The sequence below is a fragment of the Pteronotus mesoamericanus genome, unplaced genomic scaffold (assembly GCF_021234165.1).
Source record: "Pteronotus mesoamericanus isolate MK-2021 breed Mesoamerican mustached bat unplaced genomic scaffold, CSHL_Meso_final contig_347, whole genome shotgun sequence".
Classification (NCBI taxonomy): Eukaryota; Metazoa; Chordata; class Mammalia; order Chiroptera; family Mormoopidae; genus Pteronotus; species Pteronotus mesoamericanus.
The window spans coordinates 4,645,681-4,668,109 of NW_026555137.1; the positions used below are offsets into that span (position 1 = coordinate 4,645,681).

A 22,429-nucleotide genomic window follows, 5' to 3' on the forward strand; every position below is an offset into this window, starting at 1 on the left:
TCAGCTCTTTCATACAAGGATATCAAATCATAGGAAAGGACATCAGAGTCCAGGAAAATACTGGGATGGTGGGGAGGGAGTGAAGAGAAAATAGAAGTACAGCTACTCGATTAACATCATAAATACTATTGAAAACATTTAGGATTACTGCTGTCTTTAGAATCCTTCAAACTGCTTGTTTGCAGTTTCTTCAGTGTAAGGTTAGAGTTTACTTGACCAGAACTGACCTCCCAGAAGCCAGCCACTCAGAGAAGAGTCAGCGCAGGCAGAGCCCCCGAGAAAGCCATCACCCCATCACCCCCGTGCATAAGCATCACCCCTGCAGAGGAGCCTGACCCAGATGAGGGCTTACGGCTGCCAGCGGAAGGCTTGTGCCTCTCCACTCACAAATGCCACATGGGCAGGATAGGACCAGAGCCAAGGGTCCACCCTGTGAGGTCGCTCTTGTGTCTTGAACCCCAGCCGACGAAGAAGAGGGGCCCCTTTATCACTCTTGCAGCTGAGAGGACCATGTGGCCCAAGGATCAGCATCTCTCTCCCGGAGCGTGACAGCGTTTCCTGATAGGTTCTGGGGTGCCTTGGCAGCCGCAGACCCCACGCGCCGGCTGCTGTTGCTCCTACCGCCCAGCTTTCCCTTGGCTGCTCTTTCAGCAGGCCTGACCCTGGTGCATCAAGCCATTTGCTCTTGCCCGTGGAACAGCCGGTGCCACAGTCACATGTAAGAAAAAGCTGCAACATAATCTTGGAGCAAACAAGAGGTTTTGTTGTGTTTTAGGTGAATTTGGTCACATAGAGTTACCAAAACAGCAATAGCAAGTTGTGCCTTGCTATTTCTTTTCCTCTCAGTATTTATAAATATGTGAAGGGCATATAATTCTTATTTCATAACAAAGTGTTTTTATTAAAAAAATAAGGAAGGCTGACAAGATCATCGGATGATATTACGCTTTCCCATGGGTTCGCTGGTCTTCCATACTAGAGGATTAACATACAAGGAAAGCTAGGTAATTTTAAGTTTATACAGAGTTGAAAACCTAATTCATTTTCTTATGTAGTAATTAGTGATTACTTTATGCAGAATCACAGCCCACCTGCAAACGTCAGACCTACAGTAGGGATGCTGCCGAGTCAGAGATGGAAAAGGCCCCCTGGTCTGTGATAGGAGCAGTGGAGTAGAAGGTGAGCCAGTATAGAGGAAACGGGAACGTGTTCTAGGCAGGCAGGTGGCAGGTGCGAAAGACAGGAAGTACACAGGAGCCTGGGAGGTAGGAGCGATTGGCATAATGCAGTGTCTTGACTGAAGAGGATATCAAAGAGTTTTGTGCAACTTGAAGATGGAGAATTTGGTTGAGGCCAGATCATTAGCTAATAAGCCAAACTGGGGAACTGCGAATTGATCGCGAGAACCATTCTGAGGGCAAAGAATCATACTGGAGGTGGGTCAGGGGGAATGATAGAGCTAAAGGAATTTTGAAAATGTATCTGCAACTACGTTGTGGAGAACCCAGATCAGATGCAGTAAGGAGCTGCTTCCCGGTCGTCCGGATGAGGAGCAATGGCGGTGCGGCGGGGCCTGTGGTGGGACAGCGGGAGAGAGCGGATCCGAGTGAGTTATGTGCAACGTTGTCGGTGTTTGCTGATGACTGACTGTGGAGGGAGAGTAGGAGAGAAATTCACAGATGGCATGCACTGCGATTGGGGACCATTCACCAGAAAAGGAGCAGGGTTTGAGGAAAAAGAAGGCGAGGTCATTTGTGAGTTTATTGGCTTAGAATACGTTGTGACATTCTAATAGGAGGAATTGCGTGGTATCCATCAGGAACCCAGAAGGGCATCCGGCATCGCAGGACACATGTTCTACACTGTGGTTTCTGTTGCTTATTTATGGGAAACCTATTTGCAACTCACAGGAACCTGAAACCTATATAACCTTATTAACCAATGTCACCCCAATACATTTAGTTTAAGAAAAAAGAAACAACAGTGGATCAATTAAACAGATGTGTGAGTTTGCTGGGAAGATTTTTTATTAGTACAAGGATGCTCTAACTGTTGTCCCAGAAAGGCTAAGCAGACTCCTCCTGCCAACAAACCCAGGCTAGAGGAGATACACGTATCTGCTTCCAGAAGCTACTGCACAATATAATTAAGTTAAACTTGCTGACTATCTTGCTGAAGAGATCTATGCCTAGGCTAAGACACCAGCAATTACTCAACTCCAGGTTTCCATCATTTCCTTTGTTGTAAGATGCTGGACTTCGGTTATTCATTCGACAACGGATCCTAGAGGTGCTTGGCCCACAGATGACAGTCAATAAATTTGTTTTTCTTTCTAATAAAAGGATGATTGACGATGTGAATAGAGTGTAGGATGGACTCAAAAAGACCTGTATATTTATCAGTATACTTCCCTTACCCTCTTACTAGGACATAAAGACTGTAGCTTGCTTGCTTCTGTATTCTTGTAACACTTAGAACTTTGCTTCTCATATGTAATACTATTCATAAATGATGGTTGAATAAATGCTCAATAAATATTTGTTGAATTGACTTTTAGGCCTGGTCTCCTTCCATAAATACGAAGTGAATTCCTGTTGTATAGTCTTTTAAAATTGCTTTTGTCTGTAAATTCCTAGTTTGTCCTCAGAGGCAAAGTCCATGATCAATGTGAAGGATTGTTTTTCATCCTCATGCAGCATATTCATTTCTTCAGAATTGGAAGTAGGAGAGATTTAGAGGGATTTAGAGATACCAAGAGGATTGGCAATCAAGTAACTCAGTTTCTTTTCATTTTCATTAAAAGGGGCAAAAGGCCTTAGGAGTTCATGAGACACTAAAATTAATGGCGCATCCTAATTAAGTAAATGTTCGGCCTCTTTTCTTGATTGCAGTACTGTACAAAATACAAGGAAAAACGATAAAATTACTTCATATCAATCTTCCCATGAAAGTAAACATCCTCCCACTCCTTGTCAGTCTTATTCTTATGGTCGGATTTTAAATCTGAAAATGCTTTTAATATTTTTCTAATTTTCATTGGCTTCTGCACTTAATCTTATTGCACACAGTGTCTTCTCTTCATACCACATATTTTTATATAATATTCAAATGTAATGAGTAGTATTCACTTCCTTACAGCTAAATCAGTATTTGTTATAACAAAACCAGCAAGTGTTGGGTATTGATATGTGTGAGACTCTGTGTTAAGTAGTACAATCTAAATGCCTATAACTTTGCAATATTATAAGTTTTTTAATTTTTTTTTTTAGTTTATGTTTGGAAACTAGTACTCTGCTTAGTTCTCCCAACCCCAGTTTCTCTCCATTCCCTGTGGAATCCAGTTGGAAGAATCAACTTGGTTATTGATGAAATCAAGTTTCACCTTGATGAAAGTACCTGGAGAAAGGGAATGCCCATGAGGCTAGAGTTTGCTGTTAAATCAGAGCTAGAAAGGAAAGAGCATACTACTGATTTTTGCACTTTTTGCATGATTAGTTCTATTTGTTTTCTATTACTGCTATTATATATTAGCACAAACATACAGTGTTTTAAAAGAACACAAATTTATTAACTTAATTAAGTACTGGAGGCCAGAAGTCTAAAATGGGTAGGTAGGGCTTCATTTCATTAGAAGTTTCAGGGAAGAATCGGTTTTCTTCCCTGTTCCAGCTTCCTTGGCTAACGGTCCCCTGTTCCTCCGTCCACTTCTGTCATCACACGTCTTTCTCTGAGTCTGTCCTTTCCTCTTACAGGGTTTTCATTAGGTAGACAGCTAATCTGATTAGCGGATCTGATTTGGTCCCATCTCAAAACATCCACAAAGACATTTGGTCCACGATGACCAACCCACCTCAACCCATGAACCATGGCTTGCTGGGCAACTGAGGCAAGGAAGATTATTATTGGCAGTAAACCAGGAGAAAAATAGGCATTGTGGGCTCTTTTGAGCCAAGAATGTTTTCTAAGAGTAGACTTGATAGACAGGACCAAATTATCAAGGACATCTTGGTGTGAACCAAAAGGACTGATCTAGTTTACTGCCTGTATCTTAAAGTCCTTAACGTTATGAAATCTGTAAGTCCCTTTTACCATACAAGGTAACAAGGTTCTGGGAATTAGAATGTGGATGTCTTGGTGGCTCTTCCTAGCTTCTGCCACACTGAGTAACCATTGAAATTCAGATTCCGAAGACAAGGAAAGGCTATAGGAAGTGCATCTGATCATTTCTTAGAATGTTTTCAAAATTGTTATTTTGCAGGTTACTTCAAAAATCGTGCAAGTTTATGCATGTCAGTTGATAATGTGTTGATCTGTATAACCATTATGCCAGGGAACATATTTTGGTCACTACACTCAAGAATAGATTTTGGTAGTACAAATAATTTAGAAAGTAATCATTATTATTAATGTCAAAAGTCTTAATTCTGAAAACTTTGGATAGTCAAATGTATAAATTGACAGTTTTATAATTTATGTCATAATATTAGAGAAATTCCACTGTTCTATGAATACATTTTACTTGCAAAAGTTAACAGATAAATAATTCACATTTACATAAACAATTTGTTAGTAAAATTAACAAATACTTTGATATTTTCATTATATTTTTTCTTCCCCCGAGCAAATTAGGAAATACAATATGGTGAATAAACAGAACTCATTTGTTTTGTTTTTTTTAGTAATGAATAGTGGTCTTTCAATTTCCTTATACTTCATTTCACTCATTTTAGAAGAAACAAAATGCTCAGAGGATTAAATTAGTATGGTAGATAATATAGTTATTAAAATATAAAGTCCCATGCAGTAGCAAAGATCATCATCTTTAACATGGTTTACTAAGCCAGATATATGGAAAATATTCTGAAAATGTTTTGCAAAATACTGTCATTTAGCAGCAACATTTCTAAATGTTGTATAAAAATTAAATATGATAAGTCTTTGTTAGAACATTAAAGAGAAGGTTTGGTGAAGTTCTTAATTTTAAGCACTGAATAAATCCTTACTTAACTTCTTTCCTATATAGGGTCCTGGATAGATGGTAGGGCTACAGAGACACAGAGTTGAGAATAAACAGTATTAAACACAGACATGCTTCCTTCATCAGGGAACTGACAGTCAGCAGGATGTCCTTTCAAATAGGCTAGGCTCTGTGTTCCGTTCTCTGTGTGGGAAGTCGTTGCCAGTCCTAAGGAAACACATGCAGCGATCGGAAAGCTCCTTTTACCGCTGTATTTCCGTGTGATAGAAGGTCTAAGGGGAGCCTGCCCAGGCTTTGGAGCTGTAAAGCCTGATTTCCAGCTCTGAATCTACTTAGCCTGTGACTTCTGGGAAATGAATTAAGCTCTTTGAGACTGCTACTTCACATATGAGATGTTTATAACCAAATGGCACAGTTGATACGGAGATCATCTATTTAAGGAAACAGATCTAGAGCAAGCTCTTAAATACTCTATGAATCTTTCTCTTTAATAATTAGAAACTTGTATTCATGAACAAATAGGCTTTGAATAGCGTGGGTTTTGTTTTCAACCCTTAAAACATAAAATAACCAGTATTAATTTCTCATATGTGTTCCATCTTTTTCAGTATTTCAGATGAATGCAAAAGTTGAATTTTATAACAGCATGTTATAGGCTCTTTTCTGAAAAAGTAAATTTATGTCATGAAATGCTCGCTGAGGGTGGGTGTGGAGGAAGCTGAGGAGGAGAAAACACAGCAGGGAGATAAAAACTTTCCACAGTAAAGAGTGTTAGTTATCAACAGAGTGACACGAGGGATGCATTTTATACATCTTGGTACTAACTGCTCCTTCTTTCGTTGTCCTCCGCCGCAGTCTCCAGCAATACCTGTTTCAGCAGCTAACGACAGAATGTAATTGATTTAGAATGAATCCCAGCTAAGAAGTACATTCAAAGTTCCTTGAGTTACTAGTGGTGTATGATTTCACTATGCACTCAATGAAGGAGTTAGGCTAAAGGATGTTTAAAATCCCTTTGGATTCCAACATACCTTCCTTGAAATTCAACTCTGCTGGCTTATTGTGTTTAGCAGCATGTTAGTCTTATAGAATAAGGCATGAAGATGCCTTTTGAATTTTAAAAACCTTAGACACTTTCAAAGAGAAGGTCCTAAAACTGAAATAAGCACATAGCAGAGATTAAAATAAATAATTTAAATATTTGAATGAAGGTAATTATAATGTGTAATTAGTGATGTCATGTATGGCCCTCTTATTTACAAGGGGCAGTTTGAATATACTTAATCATACTATAACCCCCCTTTTTTGCTGTAAATTTGATTTAAGGTTAAAATAATCTAAATCATATTGATACTTTGCTTCACCAGCGAATTGCTTCACAGTTTCTCTAGTAAAATACATCTTGGACATTGCTTAGATTAGGAATTTTAGTGGATTGATGGTAAGAAACACATTAGATCGTGATAGATACTTGTGCACATGCACGCTTACCTTGCTGTTGTAATATGCCACTTAGCTGTCTCCTGGGATTTTATACTACTGATTTCTAGAGAATCGATGATCTGAAATGAAGTTTTTTCTAATAAATGGAATTTTAATAGCTAATATTTCCAATGAAGTTAAGCCCATCCTGTTTGCATCAGGAGTAAATTGTGGGCCAATTAGCTTTTTCTTTATCATTAAATTTTGGGGATGAAGTGTTTACGGCAGAGGGATTGGCAGTAATAGAGGAGCTAATTTGATATGACTTTCACCAGTAAATATATTCTGTAACTCAAAATTGTGATGATTCCTCTTAGAGCAAATCTCCTTTCAATGCTTACATCCAAACGGTCAGTTTACATTTGAAAACCAAGCTCAGTCCACTTGAAGGCTTGTTACTCTGCACTTAGCGCCCATTGGTAAGCACTACCAAGAGCTGGCAGGCTTCTTCCCGCAGGCACACCTACCCACTCTTCACAGGCTGGCCATGCCCAGGCTGCGGCTGCTGACGACGTGGAACCAGAGGCCCGTATAAAAATACGGGCCTCACCAGAGCATGCAAATCACTGTTTTGGAGGCTACAAATTTGTACAAGAAGTTGAACCAAGATATACATGTTAGTAGGAGGTTGAACTTACTTGGTGAAACTTACATATGTATATGTATAATTTATATGATGGATGTGTGTGTATGCATTCTCATTTCTGAAACTGAAAAAATACGTTTTAGAACATGGTCAAGATGTATGTACCAAAAGCATAGACATGGGGCTAATACTAGACGCTGTTATTTTCAGAGAAGAAATAGAATTAGTGAGAAATAAGGGAGATATTTAATTTACATATCCCTATAGTGGAGCAGGCAAAGATCAGCTTTACCTGTGTTTCAGTTTTGAATGGAAAGGAAGGGCCATAAAGCCTTCCCATCGCCTCCTGAAAGCGCCCTGCTTCATCACCCTTAGGGACAGACTGTTCTCCCAGGAGGGAGGGAAAGGAACATTTTCACTGGCCCAGCTCGTGATTTACATACTGAGCGCAAATAAGTGAATGAAGTGGGGGATGGGGCCGGGAGAAGCAGTGACTCTCCTTTTCAACCACAGAAAATAAGATTACTTACCAAGAGCACTTTTAATCCAGGGTGAATGTTTGATCCTTCTATCATTCGCCGCCTCAGCCTGTGCAAGAAATCAATTTCCACCCAACCTTTCCGAGAGAGAGAGAGAGAGAGAGAGAGAGACAGAGAGAGAGAGAGAGAGAGGAAGAATATGAATATGAATGAGAATATGAATATACAGGGGAACACTAACGCTGGCTCAGGATCCAGAGGAAGCTGGAGCAGAGAGGGCAGAAGGCTCCCACAGCGCCCTTTACCCCCTCGTGGCTCGGGCTGAGCCCAGGGAGGGAGAGATGTCCCCCAGGGAAGGCCCGGGATGGCCAGGGGATTTTACAGCCCAGAATAGAAACCTACCGCAGGAGAATCTCCAGCCCCTCGGTCGCACTAACCATTTCCCAGAGGAGGTGGGTTTCAAAGAGGAAAGGGAAGTTCCCGAATTGAGAGACAGAAACCTGGGATTTGGTCTTGGGGGAGGACCGTGACAGTGGAGAGGAAAGGGGAGGAGGAGCCCAAATCTTACCTGATCGGTCAGGCAAGCGTCTGTGCGGTGGCAGGATCCAGGAATGGCCAAGGAAGGCGCCCTGCAGCAGAGCCTTCCCTAGCGCCCTCGGCACCTGCGCAAGAATCAGGGCGCGCGGGGTCCCCCGGCCCGCCACTGCTCTCCAGGGACGGTCTCCGGGGCCTCCAAAGCCCCAGCTCTCGAAGCCGGGCAGCAGAAGCCGAGGTTGCCGACAACAGTCGGTCGCCTGAGTCTCGGGCAGCAGATTCGCAGGGCAGTCAGGACCCGGGAGAGCTCCCGGGAGAGCTCCCGCAGCCACTGCAGCTTGTAACCGTAGCGCCTGGTCCCCTGGCCGGAGCCTCGGGCGCAGCGCCTCCCCCACCCCCAACCCCCACCCCCGCATCTTCAGCCCTGCCATCGCCTCTCGTCCCCCAAATGCTGATGATTTGATCACCCAAAGTGACCACAGCTGTTCATGTGGGCGGCGGGGGAGGGCTGGTGGTGCCGGGCTTCCTAACTACGCCTCCCGAGGTCTCTGGAGCTGGAGGGTTCAAGGGAAACCCTAGTGAGAGGCGCAGATGGAGCACCATTGATCCCCGATAGTGGTGTCCCCAGCGCAGGTAACCCTCGGGGCGCTGAGAGCGGGGATCGGAGCGCCGCTTCTGAGCCGGTGGCCTCGAGAATTCGCATTGGACGCTTCCCAGCAGCTCCAGTCCTTCCTGCCGCCACCGCCGGTCCATCGGAGGAAAGCAGCCGCGCGTCCCGCGGCCCCGCTCCCCGCCCCGGCGCGGCCTTCCGCTCAGCTGCAGCTCTATCTGCGCTCCACCTTCTGTCCTCTGGGGTTGCAGGGCTTCTCGTGGTCCGTCCCCCTCCCCCCTCCCCGTCCGTCAATTTGCATTTCGTCCACCTAAGGATCGTTACACATAAGCCCCCTTCTCCCCCCCCCCGCCCCCCCAATAAAAGGCGCCTCTTCAACATTTTGCGTTCCGTCCTTGGGGGTTCTTGGCACTCGGTGTGGCTGGTTTTCACTTGGTTACATGCCACCAGGAGCTGCTCACTATTTCAAAGTTCCGCCACCCTGCAGCTCACCACTTTCCCTTGATTTGGGAGATCATGGAGTCTCTGTTTGAATTCTGGATGTATTTTTTCTCTCTGTCATCTTGCTTCCCGAAATTTTTTCTGGTAAGTTATCCTCTTTACACGTTATTAGGAACTTATTGCTGCTGCTGTTTTTAATAAGCTATGCTTGCTTAACAAGTGCTACTTTTTTTTACATTTCTGTGACACTAAAAACTCAGATCTATGTGACCGTGTCTAATTAGTATGTTGCAGTTGCACTGAGAAACAGCCCAAGTAACGATTCACCTTGTCGTCTTCTACATCCTGTGTTTATGTCTGTTGTTTATATTACAGGCCATAGGAAAGAGTACTTCTCCCTTCCCCTCCCATTAATGCTTCCTGGCACAGGCTCCTGTACCATTTGAAAGGTCAAAATTTTATGCTTATCCAAGAGTGAGCTTAAAAGACACCTTCTGACAATCCCAGGGTCTGGGAAAAGCTTGCTCTCTGGTCATTAGAAGGTTGTTCTGGTCAGTGTGGGTCATTGCAAGCAATTAGGTGACTGAGGGAGGGCTTGTGTAAAGTGCGTTTTTATGGGTTTAGCAGAACAGTAAGCACCGAAAGCCACTGTATGGTAAGAAGTGTGTTTTCAGTGCACCATTTTTTTTTTCCTTATAACATCCCACATCACACACACAAACATGTTATTTTGGGCACTGCACTTCAATTCAGGCCTCGCATCTGGGAGCACATTTCTGATTTTGTGAATTTAGCTGGTGAACAGTTAATTGGACACAGTACTCACATCAGAGGGGAAGAACTATCTGAAGAAATCATTGATTATCTTGGTTCTAATAGATTGAAATTCAGGGACAGACTCTATCTGAAAAATGTAATTGCCTAACTCCACACATGTTCAACCCCCAGACTCAATTTTAATAAGTATGTTAATATTTCAGTCTTTTTTGCTTTTATGAACATTTTTTGTGGGCCTGACAGTTACAATGATCCCTTACCCTTTATGTATAGGGTGTTGGGAAACATTTAAAATATTAGCTTTTACTTCACATAATGATAAAGACATCGTATTTGTGAAAGGCCAAGCCTGCATGTATAAGTAATACCGAGGTTTAAGGATTTTTCTCTGAGAACACCCCCTCCCCACCCGGCCAGTAAGAACAAGTTTCTGGTTTCTGCAACATTTCTTCTCTTTGTTGGGATAGATGGAGATGAGAACCTATTGTTTAAGCTTTTTTTTTCTTTCCTTCTTACTCTTTCTTCGTGTGTGTGTGTGTGTGTGTGTGTGTGTGTGTGTGTGTGTTTCTGGGAAAGAACTATTCCTGTCGTCATTGATGGCTGACGCGACAACCCAAGTAATGTTTTTTAAATTCAGAAACCCTTTTAGCTTCCAGACCTAAGTGCTCCCTTTGCAGCCTCAGCCCATCCCCCAGTCTCCGATCGAGGGCTTTCCCCCAGGCTCCCACCGAGAGCACGGAGCTGAGACCCCTGCGCCCCGCCTGGCGCCCCTCACCCGGCACTAGTTTCTACCTAGTCTCCTTCCCTGCCCGGTTGTCCGTCCTGACAAGTGCCGTCGGCGGCCCTGACTTCGGTTGTAGAAACCGGGGCTAAGCGTAGTTCCCCGTTCAAACCTTCCCTTTGAGCGCCACTGCCGTTGCGCAGGGGTGGAGGGAGGGGGCACCAACTTTCGGTGCAGCCAGATCTCCTCCTCTCCAGCCAGTCGTCTCCAGCGAGGCTCGGGCGTGCGGTGTTTGGGTAAGTGCGTTTTGCTGGATTACGACCTGCCTCTCAGGCTTGGGGAGGGAACATGCCCATCTGAGAGGCTCCCGTGGCCGAAGACGTTTCAACCCGAGGACTAGCAACAGGCGAGTGTGCCTGGGGGTTGGCCGCAGCTCTTGGCAACGCCTAAGCCACCTGGGCGCAGGGGGAGCAGAGGTCCTGGTGCCTGGTTCACTGGCTGGCCCCGGGCTTGGTGCTGGGTGTGGGAGTGACTCGCGTGGGTGGGGACCATGCCCCTTGCTCGACCTGCTGGGCTGGTGCAGGCTCTCCTCTCAGCCCTGCGGGGAAGGCTGCCTGCCGCGGGCTTGTGCAGCCCCTGAGCGCAGGGCGCGCCAGGGGGTCCATCCCTGCCGGATGCTCCCTTTCCAGTCCTCCTCCGGCCACAGCGGAGCCAAACCTTCTAGCCTTGCCCGAGGACAGACCTGGGAGCGGGGGCATCGCTAATCAAAGCCCTTCTGCGTTTGCGTTAATTAATTAATTATCTGTTAATGAGCTGTCCCTAAGACTAATTCATGAGGGCTCTTGCGGCCGCCTGCTCCGTAAACCGAACCGCCTGGCCCGCCGGCGGAGGGTGGCTACCTGACCCCGGCCCTGGGCTGGGGCGGTGCTGGCCGCCCCCGTCCCCGCTCCCACTGGCAGGAGCCTGGAGAGCTGTGCGGTGGGGAGTTGATCTCAACTTGGAGCCGCAGCTTGGACTCGAAGGTTGGAGTTCAGCGCCAGGAGTGAGGGTTGGGAGGCATTGAGCTCCCGTGGCAGCCACTTCCCAGCGGAGCTTTCATTTTTCTGTCCCCCTCTCCTGGCGGCGAGGGGGAGGCAAGCGCATCTGGGACTGGAGCCCTATCCTCCGCGTCCACCCGGGAGGGGGTGGTGCCTTCTGGCTGCCGGCTCCTGCTGGTGCGGCAGCCAAGCGGGGGCTCCGGTTTCCGGCTCTGATGGCTGCTCTCCTAGTCCCAGGAGTTGACCCAGAGAGCATTTTCCTTGGCGCCAGGTCCGGAACGTGGTCAGCCCTTTAGGGCACGGACCTCCTTCCAGCGGGAACGGCTGGGCAAGGCTGGAGAGGCTCTGGGTCCAGCGAGGAGATGCGGTGTCCAGCTGCGTGAGCGACCAGCCCCAGGCTTGCAGAGAGGAGGAGGTGGCGAGGGGTGCTCCCTAGCCCTTCGGTTGCTTACAAACACTCCAGCCGTTCAAATGTATGGCAGCGAAGAAAAAAGCGCCAGGGTATAAAGCTGTCACGGCAGCTCGGGAGGCAGATGATTCAGGGCTGCGGGACTTTCTCTCTGAGGTGCCTTTTAGGTGTGTTTCTCAGCCTGCAGCGAAGCAGGTAAGGGCTGAATGTCTACATTTTATTGACAATCGCATACCCTGTGTTTGACCCATCCGGCGATAATTTTTCTCTGTTTCAAGCGATGGAGTATGTGTATTTTCAGATGGTTCTGCTGTGATGCATAACTTCTTAATATTCACATTCATGAACGTTTTTAACTCCATTGACATGTTTAACATGCATGCAATTCATTTAAATGTTAACTTGCCTTGATTTAAATGTTTAGCAGTGTTACAAAAATCATAAACTGGGTCAAGGTGTGAGCAAAAAATGGGGAGGGGGTAGAGAGTTAGAGGGAGGGATGCATAGCCCCAACGAAGTATGTAAGATGATGATATTACCAGCAATGCCTTCAAACATGCTTGCTGTTAAGGTCACAGACCTTAATATATGAAGGACACTTAGAGAACTATTAAGGGCATCTTGAACTAGCAATGTAATTCTGACTACTTCATAGGAATGGATATATATATATATATATATATATATTTATATATTTAATTTAAAAAATCCTTGGAGTGGAATTGACTGGGTTGTCAAATGAGAAGAGTTTGCCTGAAGGCAATCTCCTATATGACTCCAGTGTGGAAGGCTTTGGGGTTAGGAAACCATTTGGAAACTGGAAAATGAAATCTGAACAAATGTAAAAACTAATGGCAAATCTCCCATAAAGAGCTTTCTTAAATTACAAGTTTTGTAGATTTATAATTTTAGCAGCCAGTAGATATCTTCCTTTATCAGACTTAATGAAAATGTCAAGTAAAATGACAAAACAAATTTTGAATGTTTTAATAAGTTTTGTTGTTATTATGGATGTTGTTTTGTTATGCTGTGTTTTCACGTTGAAGGATTATGGAGTCCCCACACACTAAAGCCAAAAATATTAATAAGGCACTATCCTAAAGCTATTTCTTTTATTTCTAACACTTTCTCTTCTCTAAGAAATTATATTCCTTAAGATTTTCTCTGGAAATATTTTTAGCACTTACATTTATTGACATGGATGCCTGATCAATAATTTTTCTGCTTGTAAGGCTCACTGATAACATCTTGAGGAAATATAAAAGATAATTACAACTTTGGGTCATAAAATTGCAAAGTTTTAGTGCTTTTTTTTTCAGTTTGATTCAAGAGGTAGTCTTTACTTCCCTGTAGAAAGTAATTTATCAATGGAGTCCAATTCCTCAAATCTTTTGCATTTTACCCTCTAGGGTTTTATTACGTGAACTTGACCATTGTGTATGAGTGGGTGTGTAGTATATATCTCCTTTTTGGGGTGGGTGGAGAATGTATTTATTTTAAGTCGACATTGCTTTAATAATGTCTTCCATATGAAATAGGCATGATGCCATTTATGATTGATTTCATTTATTAAATAACGTGATTCCAGCCTCCGATGAGATACTTTCTTTTAATAAAGTCAACATTATAATGGCAATGTACATTTTTATTACAGTACATCTTGATTTTTCATACAAAAGGATTGCTATAGTTATTATAGTTAAGTAAGTCAAACCCCAAGTTAGAAGAAACCATTGGAACTCTATAAAAGTATGTGTGTATGCACACATGTGTGTATTATATACACACGTGAACATATAAAATTAGCCTTATCCCTAGATTTGTGTGTTCTTTCAAAAAAATGGAATTTCTTTTCAGAATATTGCCTTGTGTGTTTCTCTCTGCAAATACAAAGAACTCTACTTGTAGGACTTTAAAACTTTATGTCTTGTTATGAAACTTGGCTTCAGTTTCCTGTGTTTCCTATTATTTTGGTTTTTAAATATAATCTGTAGAATGATCAGTCATTGATTAGAATAAGTTTCTATAATTTTAGTAATTTAGAGAATTGGTTATTAGTATTAAAAGTTCAGACGCAGAAATATAACACCAGTCTGTGCAAGTTTAGCACAATATTATCTTTTATTTAAATACATCACAAAGGAATTTGGATATGATTATGGCTTTTGATTAATGAGGTACTCTTTTAAGATTGTTACCGTTTTTCTCGTTTCCTGCTAGCAGTGGGTTATTTTGAAAAGTAGAGTGAGATGGAGCTGAGATCCCTTCCCCGATTTCATTTGCAGTTCGACCTCAGTAACGTGATCCCAGTGAGAGCTCTTGACCACTTTTTATTTATTTTCCTCATCTCTCACCTGGGGAAAACAACCTCTACTTTAAGACATTTTTGGAGATAAAATGGCATGAGATGAGGATCCTTTAAAAAGACAAACATGAAAACAAAATACATTCTTTAAAAAAATCATTTACATTTGATTTATTGTCTTTTCGGATAACGTTTTCTTTCTGTGTAAGAAGTAATGTTGACTCAACTTTTTTTCACATTTTAATTATTTAAAATTTTTTTTATTGTCGATCAATTACAATTTTCTCTATTTCCCCCCAATTGCTCTCCCTTGCCCTGCCTGCCTCGCCTCCCACGTAGTGTCAGATATTCTTGGTCTGTCTAATATTCTTGGTGTCATGGTGTGCCTAATGGGTTTAAATAATGGTACTTTTATTTTGATATCGCATGGCTGAAAATAAACATTGGCATAATGCACTCCTCAAGACACAGCAGCTCTTCCTTCCATTGACTTACCAGGGCTTGAACGCAGTTCTGGGAGGAGAGTCACTCTTGTAGAAATAGGGACCCTTACTGACCTGTCAGTGCCATTCAGTAAAAGCCAAGTCCAACTTCTCAGCACACTTTCATTATCAACCTAATCGTCTCCATCAGCGGTTTAATGGAAAGCGAGCTCAAAATTCTTAAATAACAGCCTTCAAAGTAGATACACTCAAAAAAGACCGTTGATTCCTAATGTCTTTTACAAAGTATATTCTGCTCACCAGAGTTAGTCTGGTGACATCTGGCATCGTTGATGCTTTAATTTAGCAACTACTTGGGTGATTTTACTGAGATATTTGGAGTGTAATTTTGACCAGATTCCTCCATGCATTCTTCTATGCTTTTATGATTTTAATGTTTATATTTCATTAGTTCCAAAGGAGAACAAAACCAAAATATAATCTGAGTTTGAATATTATTAGTTGCTTATGAATGATCTTGATTCTTAAAAGAAAGAGATAGTTTAATTATGTTTATTCTATCCTGGAATCTAGAACTGATTCCTGAAGATGAAATTTCATCATGAGCACTAATGAACTTTCTACTGAAAATGTATCTGGAAGTTCTGGCCTAACTTATGTTTTTCTTCTTTTTTGCGTAAGTGGTATCAAATAACCACTGTAACCATTTTATGCTGGTCATCAAATATCTTCATCAATAACATTTTAAAGTTTTTATCAATATCATTTCAAGGCATATTTGATGAGTTATTAAGATTATTTATATCTAATTAATCATTTGTAGACCTATCCAGTTACAGTGTTTCCAAAGATGTTTATAAGCTCTAAATCCATGCTTCTATGTTTAATGTTTAAAATAAATTGTTCGTGCAAACAGCTCTCACATATTTCTCAATTTTGTATTCAGGAAAACAGATCATGAATAACTAGTTGACACTCTAATAATAGAAATAAACCCAGTTATGATTTTCTAGCCAATTTTCCCCAAGATTGAAAGCTATAACTAATATATTTTTAACAAACTGAGTTGATTAGTAGGTATTTTATCATGAAATAAATAGTTCTGTTGATTTTTAAAATGTTAGTTTTAACCAAGAAAATATAAATTCAGATGTTGAAAAATGACGTGCACTCCAATGAATTAAGCAATCTTATAAATTCTCATTCCATATTCATTGTTAGTTCTTAAACACAATTCATAATTTCTTAAAAAATAATTGTTATTAAGTTTAGAGTCAACAGTGCAATTTATCCTCAATGCAACTTATGTTTACTTATATTTGATAGGAACATTTATTTTAATGGCTAAACACTAATCTACAGAGAGATGAATGCCTTGAAAAGCACCCAAAACATCACACATTTCCTTTAACAGCTAATGAAGAAGCTACCATGTTACAGTTCCAGAAAATTAAATCTATAAAATATACATCTATTGATTAAATTAATAAATATGTTAACATTACCTTCAAATGTATTGTAGCTCTCTGCTGTATAAGAATTATTGTCTCATAATGGTGTGTTTCATTTAAATTCCATTATAGATTTATTGTGAAAAAATTACTTAATAGATAGACTTATTCTTCCTGATTTCTGTGAATATTAGCCAACCTCATCAGGATTGAGCTGTTTTCTATTCACTTTTCTGGAGTCTTGCATTTCGTTAATTTTAAAACTATCTCCATACTATGGCACTATTAAAAAAAAGAGAAAAAACCTGGCCTTGGGAAGGCCAGAGCTGAGCGAACGTGCATTTTAGATTTTTGATGTCAGAAGAGTGGCCAGTGTATAAACATGCTGCTACTTTAAAGGTTCGTTAGATACCCACTCTCACAACCAAAAAATGTTTTCTTTAAAATATGTCAAACGATGACTACAATATCACTAGTTTGGGAAAAGTGATTACATCAAATTAAAGAATAAATTTAAAACCTGAAGCCTGAGTTCACTCAAGTATCATGTTATAAAATCGCATGTTTGCAGGTTGTTTATAATGAGTGTATGCTTTTCAATTTGTAACATCTTTGATACGCATATGTTTTTTAAGATTCACGTTTTCTTTACTGCTTTCAGATAAGCAGTCTAGTGCTGTGAGCAGAAGGCCCCTCTGTTGCAATGACAGTAAAAAAGAAGAAACTGAATTCAGTCAGGGAGTCCTGGGTAGGCAACATAGACACATGACTCTCATGGCCTAGGTGTGAACACGTTTTGCATGGTTTGAAAAGTCAGCCCTGTGAATCCACATGGAGAGTTAGTGGACAGTCTGCTTCAGAAGGGAACGCCTCCTAAATAATAGTGAACACTATCTAAATTTTCAGAAGAAAATCATGAAAGGTTGAATAAATCATGCAGTAAAATTATAAAAAGAAAAAAAGTTCCCTTAAGAAAGTTAATTAACCCATGCTTTTCCTGGCTTTTTCTTCCACATTAACATACAGACTAGGCCTGCCTTGCTCAAAACAGTGATACGGAATGGCCCTAGCCAAGTGTGCAGTAATAGACCTTCTGATTGTTCATTCGGGTCTGTCACTAGGGTACAATGACAAAGTTACAGTGCACTTTATAAATGTGGTAAGTCATATTTTTAAGATTATATTATGGAATAAGGCTAAGGTTTCCAAAATAGAATATAAGGAGCTTGCTGGTTATCAATTAACCTCAGCAACAGGTGGAAAGTATGTTTTTTAATTCCCTATGATTAATTTCATTGTAATTTCAATGCAACTCATAGGGAGTTGTTAGAAAAAAAACAACTTGTGAAATTTAATTCAAAAATTTTCCTAGAAAAGGAATTAGGGTGGAATATGAGTTTTCTGGATTGTAAGATACATTCTTCTCTACTTACCGAAAGTTTCATCCCGCCATTCACAATGGCCTCAGATCAGCACTTTTGTTCTTCCAATAGGAACTAAGAGAAGGGAACTCAGTCAAATGTGGGAATTGAAACTTGAAGTTAATAGCTAAGCAGAAGGGAATCCTGAACAATTGCCCAAGGGGTACTCTACATGCTTTTAAAAATTCATCTGAAGACTCATTTTTTGGCTAACGTGCTTGTTTTAAGCATTTTTCTCACCTTTGAGGGGGACATAGTTTATGCAGTTACAGACCTCTCCAGCACACACACATTTTTGCAATACATCCTTCCTCATTTAAAGCCTTGTAGATCTAGGGCAGATTATTATTTTCAAGGTGGGTACAGCTGTCTTCATATTGAGGCTGACGTTGAGCACGCTGAAATACTGACAAATGTAGGGGAATAGGGCCCTAAACACCCCAGCTGCCTCTCAGAGGGGAACTCGAGTGGGTTTTCCCTTGTACCAGCCGTTCCTCTGTGAAATGCAGACGTTTTAGCACATCTCTTGTTTAACCAATTCCAAAGAACAAAACACCAAATTACAATCATATCGAGATAGGCCAAAATGAATATGAAAGAAAGATTACTCCTGCCATTAGTACACATTAAACCTGTCCCTGACAGCTGCTATTTAAGGAAATCTCTGATTTAGAGTAGGAATTGGCAACTCCAATGTAAACTGGGGCAACTGACTATTAAAAATATTTCTTTCTCATTAATAATATTGAGCCAGTAAGGTAAGCAAAAGTTTAGCTTCACATGATTTCTTCATCAAAGAAGGGATAAAAAAATTTGACATGCTTTACTGTTTTTTAGCTATAGATTTACAGAGGTCTAAGATAAAGATGGTGATTTATTTGCTCAGGATTTGAAACCACACAATTATTTATCTGTTCATTGAAAATTTCCCTCTTACCAAATTTTGGTGTCTGTTAAGTCCTGTAATACTGATTCCAATATTCATTGTTCAGAAGGTAATTTCTGACAAGTTTAGACAACATCATTTTAAAAATTACCACTAATGTGTACGTGATATGCCGAATATGGCTAATATTAAGTAGTCTCTATATAGATGATTTTTTCATATAGGTGTATTTTGCTTCTGAAATTTAGTTCTTTATAACATTTTGAGTTTGAAGACAATTGGAGCTATTTTAGAAGTTAAATTACTATATTGACAAGGGTAGTCCTTGAAAATATCACGTTTTCAAATTGCCTTTTGGTAAATACTGGGGAAGTCAGGTGCTTATTGTTAGAAAAAGTTTAGACAAGCTAGAGTATATGACCAGCACCAGCCAGTATAAGGCTAACTACCATGTGAAAATGTGGGCAATTCCAGCATCTCTGGCAAGTGAGGGAGATGTTCTAGGGTTCATTGCTCATGAGTCCTTCTTTAATTAGAAACACGCAAAGTTTTGGTACCTTTATTCGGTGGTGTACAGAAGGTGTTGGGGAACCGCAGATAAAAATTAACCTACTTGATGTTGGATTGCTTTGCTTGTTGTCGATCTCCTGTTTCTGTTATTTTTTTTTGTTCTTGTGGGTTAGAATCTACCTTAACGCCTTTTGAATAGGGTAGTATGTAAATTACTAAAATAGCTGTAGACTGGATGGTTTTCCGTTCGTGCATCCCCACAGTTTGATAATATGCTGCCTTCAACCCCTTTAACACCTCTGCTTGTGCGACCAAATCGGGAAGGGCTTGCTGGCAGAGGCACCATTGCGCTGGCCCCCAGTGGGTAACACACTGTCACGTATGGGACCACTCACTGAAGTCCTTTTAAACTTTGTGGGCTGTCTGATTTCATCTGCTTATGCCAGCAAGAGATTGCCGTTATATTAATCTGTGAATAACCTGTTAGTAATTGTACCTTTTCACTTTTCTTCTTAGATTTTTTAAGATAGCTGAGCTTCCTCGTTTTAAATTACATTTTATAGATTAAGGCTGGCCTTAGAAGTGAATCTTTCTAGTCTTCTGACTGCTAACCCTGAGTTCCAGATGGTCTTCCTCGTTACTTATTTTAGCTGATCAGGCAGCACTGCGCCTCTGAATTACAGCTTCGAGTGTTTTCCATCTTAATGAGGGTTTCTTCGTCCTCTGAGGAGTATATACTGCGGAGAGAGCTAATCCCCTGCTCCATCCTGTCATACATCTTGTCCTTCCAGTGAAGGGGAAGTTCAGTGCTACCACCTGAGGGAGGAGCCGATGAGAAGGCAGAGGCGGGAAGGGGAGCCCCACTCCTCAGCTCTGTCCACGCATGGGGGGCAGGTTTCCACGTTCAAGGTCACCTGGGTTCTCTTTCTTTTAAATGTAAAGTATCCCACTGTTTTAACATGTGTGGTCATAGAACAAAATATCTTGGGAAGATTCAAATTTTACTTCTTTCCAATTTATAAGAAAAATGGCCAGAGACTAAAGAGTAAAGTTCAGATGCAGGATGTTTCAGATAGTGTATTTAGATTACAAAGTCTAATTTTAAAGTAAAATAAGGGGAATGCTTCAGAAAACTTATTTATAACCACACACAAAGGTAGTATTGACTACTTTGACTAGAAAAACAATGAAACCAAAGGCAGTTTAAAATCAAAATGAAAATAACCTGCATATAGGAATGGAGTGGAAATAGTGGTGACAGATATGTGGATGTAATATGGTGACTACCGATGGAACCAGGGACCTGCTTTTTCTTTATGATAGTCTCATAATAAAAGTTACCCTAGTTCGTGAGGATGATAAAGCCTTCCTTGTCACTAAAAGAATTTCGTCCCTTCAATGAAAATTGAAAGGGAATTTATAATAGGACCAAAACTTACCTTGGAGTTAACCAGGAAGAGAAGGTGAAATGAACTATTTAACTAGAAGTGATTATATGGAGGAACAAAAAGAAGTGGGTGTCTTCTGTGACCATGCAGGAGGCAATAGTACAGTTAAGAACCTTTCGAAGGTAGTTCACTAAAATTATTTTTACAAGTTTTAAAAAGGTCTGAATTATTTAGGAAAACCTTTTAAAATTTCAAAGTAAGAGTCTTCAGGTTCATCCATTTCTCAGGAAAAGAAAGTGTTCAAACTTCTTAAAACTAGGAGTGTGTGGTTATAAATATTGTTAGTGAATTCCTACATATATCTTCTAACCCTGGTTACAGATATCATTTAATTCACAGAATAATAAATGTTTAATAATTCCTACAGTAATGTGAAAATTTCTGTAAATCTAGTATAAGCAACATCGGGCAGAGATTTATGCCTGCATTTTCCCCAGACTCCAGGGGGTAAAACTGACAAATTCACTTGTTAGTTTAAACACTTTTACTTTCTTTCATTGGCTCTCATGTTTTTCCTTCATTTTCAATACCTCTGAGTTTAGCTGCGACCTCCATATGTCCCTCAAGGAACTCTCTACTGTCGTCATTGGCCATCTCTATCAGAAAGTCACATTGCACACAGAGATAGATAAGGTTAAAAAAATTACGGCTTTTAATAATAATTAAAAGTCAGCGCGCACACGTGCAAGCGTGGCTCAAGTGTGCATTTGTCCGCTGTCGTGACAGCCCCGGTGAGTAAAGCCCTTGTGGCTGAGTGTTGGGTCTAGTGGCCGCTTGTCCGAATGCCCCTGGGCGCCTGCATCCGTGCCCGAGGGTTTTCCGGCACCACCTCTCTTCCTGCTTTAAGCCTTTCGTGGCAGTCTCCCAAAGACAGTGTCATGGGCCTTCTCAGGTGTCATGCTTTGGTAATTGTACTTCTCTCTAAAAGGACCTTACAAATGTGATGATTTCAAGAGATCCCCAAAATTCATTTACATGTAGTCAGGATTCATATTATTATGTGGTAATAAACTGTTTTTTTTAGAAAAACTAATTACGAGCAGAAGTGGGAACGTATGCCCAAATCAGAAGCAGAAGAAACAGAAATAATGAAAACAGTGGTGTTGGGAAGGCTGGACCGATGTGCGCAAAAAAAAGAAACCTGACCACCTTCTTCTACCATATACAAGAATAAACTCGAATGGATTGAAAACTTAACTGCTAGACTTGAAACCATAAATATCTTGGAAAAAAACACAGGCAGTAAAATCTTGGACATTTCTCAAAGCAATATTTTTTTCTGATATATCACCTTAGGCAAGCGAAACAAAAGAAAAAAATAAACAAATAGGACTACGTCAACTTAAAAAGGTTTTGCACAGCCAAGGAAACCAACAAAATAAAAATTCAACCCACTGAATGGGAGTGCATATTCTCCAGTGATACATCTGATAAGAAGTTGATATCCAAAATTTATAAAGAACTTATAAAACTCAACATCAAAAACAAACAAGCAATTTAACTAAAAGAATGGGCAAAGGACATGAATAGACACTACTCCAAAGAGGATATACGAATGGCCAATAGATGTATGAAAAGATGCTCAATGTCACTAATCATCAGAGAAATGCAAATTTAAACCACAATGAGATAGCACCTCACATCTGTCAGAATGACTAGTAACAATAAAACAACACACACGCGCTGGCGAGGCTGTGGAGAAAAGGGAGCGCAGTGCCCTGCGGGTGGGAACGCAGACGGGCGCAGCCCCTGCGGGAAACAGCATGGAGTTCCCTCAGAAAACTAAAGATGGATCTGCCTTATGACCCAGCAATTCCACCTTTGGGAATTTATCTGAAGAAACCCAAAACGCTAGTTTGAAAGATTATATGCACCGCTATGTTCATTGCAGCATTATTTATAATCATCAAG

At 41.1% G+C, this 22,429-nt stretch overlaps 1 protein-coding gene across 1 annotated transcript in view; it reads left to right on the forward strand.

The window, feature by feature from the left end:
- Positions 1–9,159: 9,159 nt before the first annotated feature.
- BRINP3 (BMP/retinoic acid inducible neural specific 3) overlaps positions 9,160–22,429 on the forward strand; it is a 186,356-nt gene continuing 173,086 nt past the window's right edge. Inside the window, exon 1 of the mRNA XM_054576450.1 lies at positions 9,160–9,254. The gene's annotated coding sequence lies outside the window, so the exon portion shown is untranslated. The remainder of the gene's footprint in view (positions 9,255–22,429) is intronic.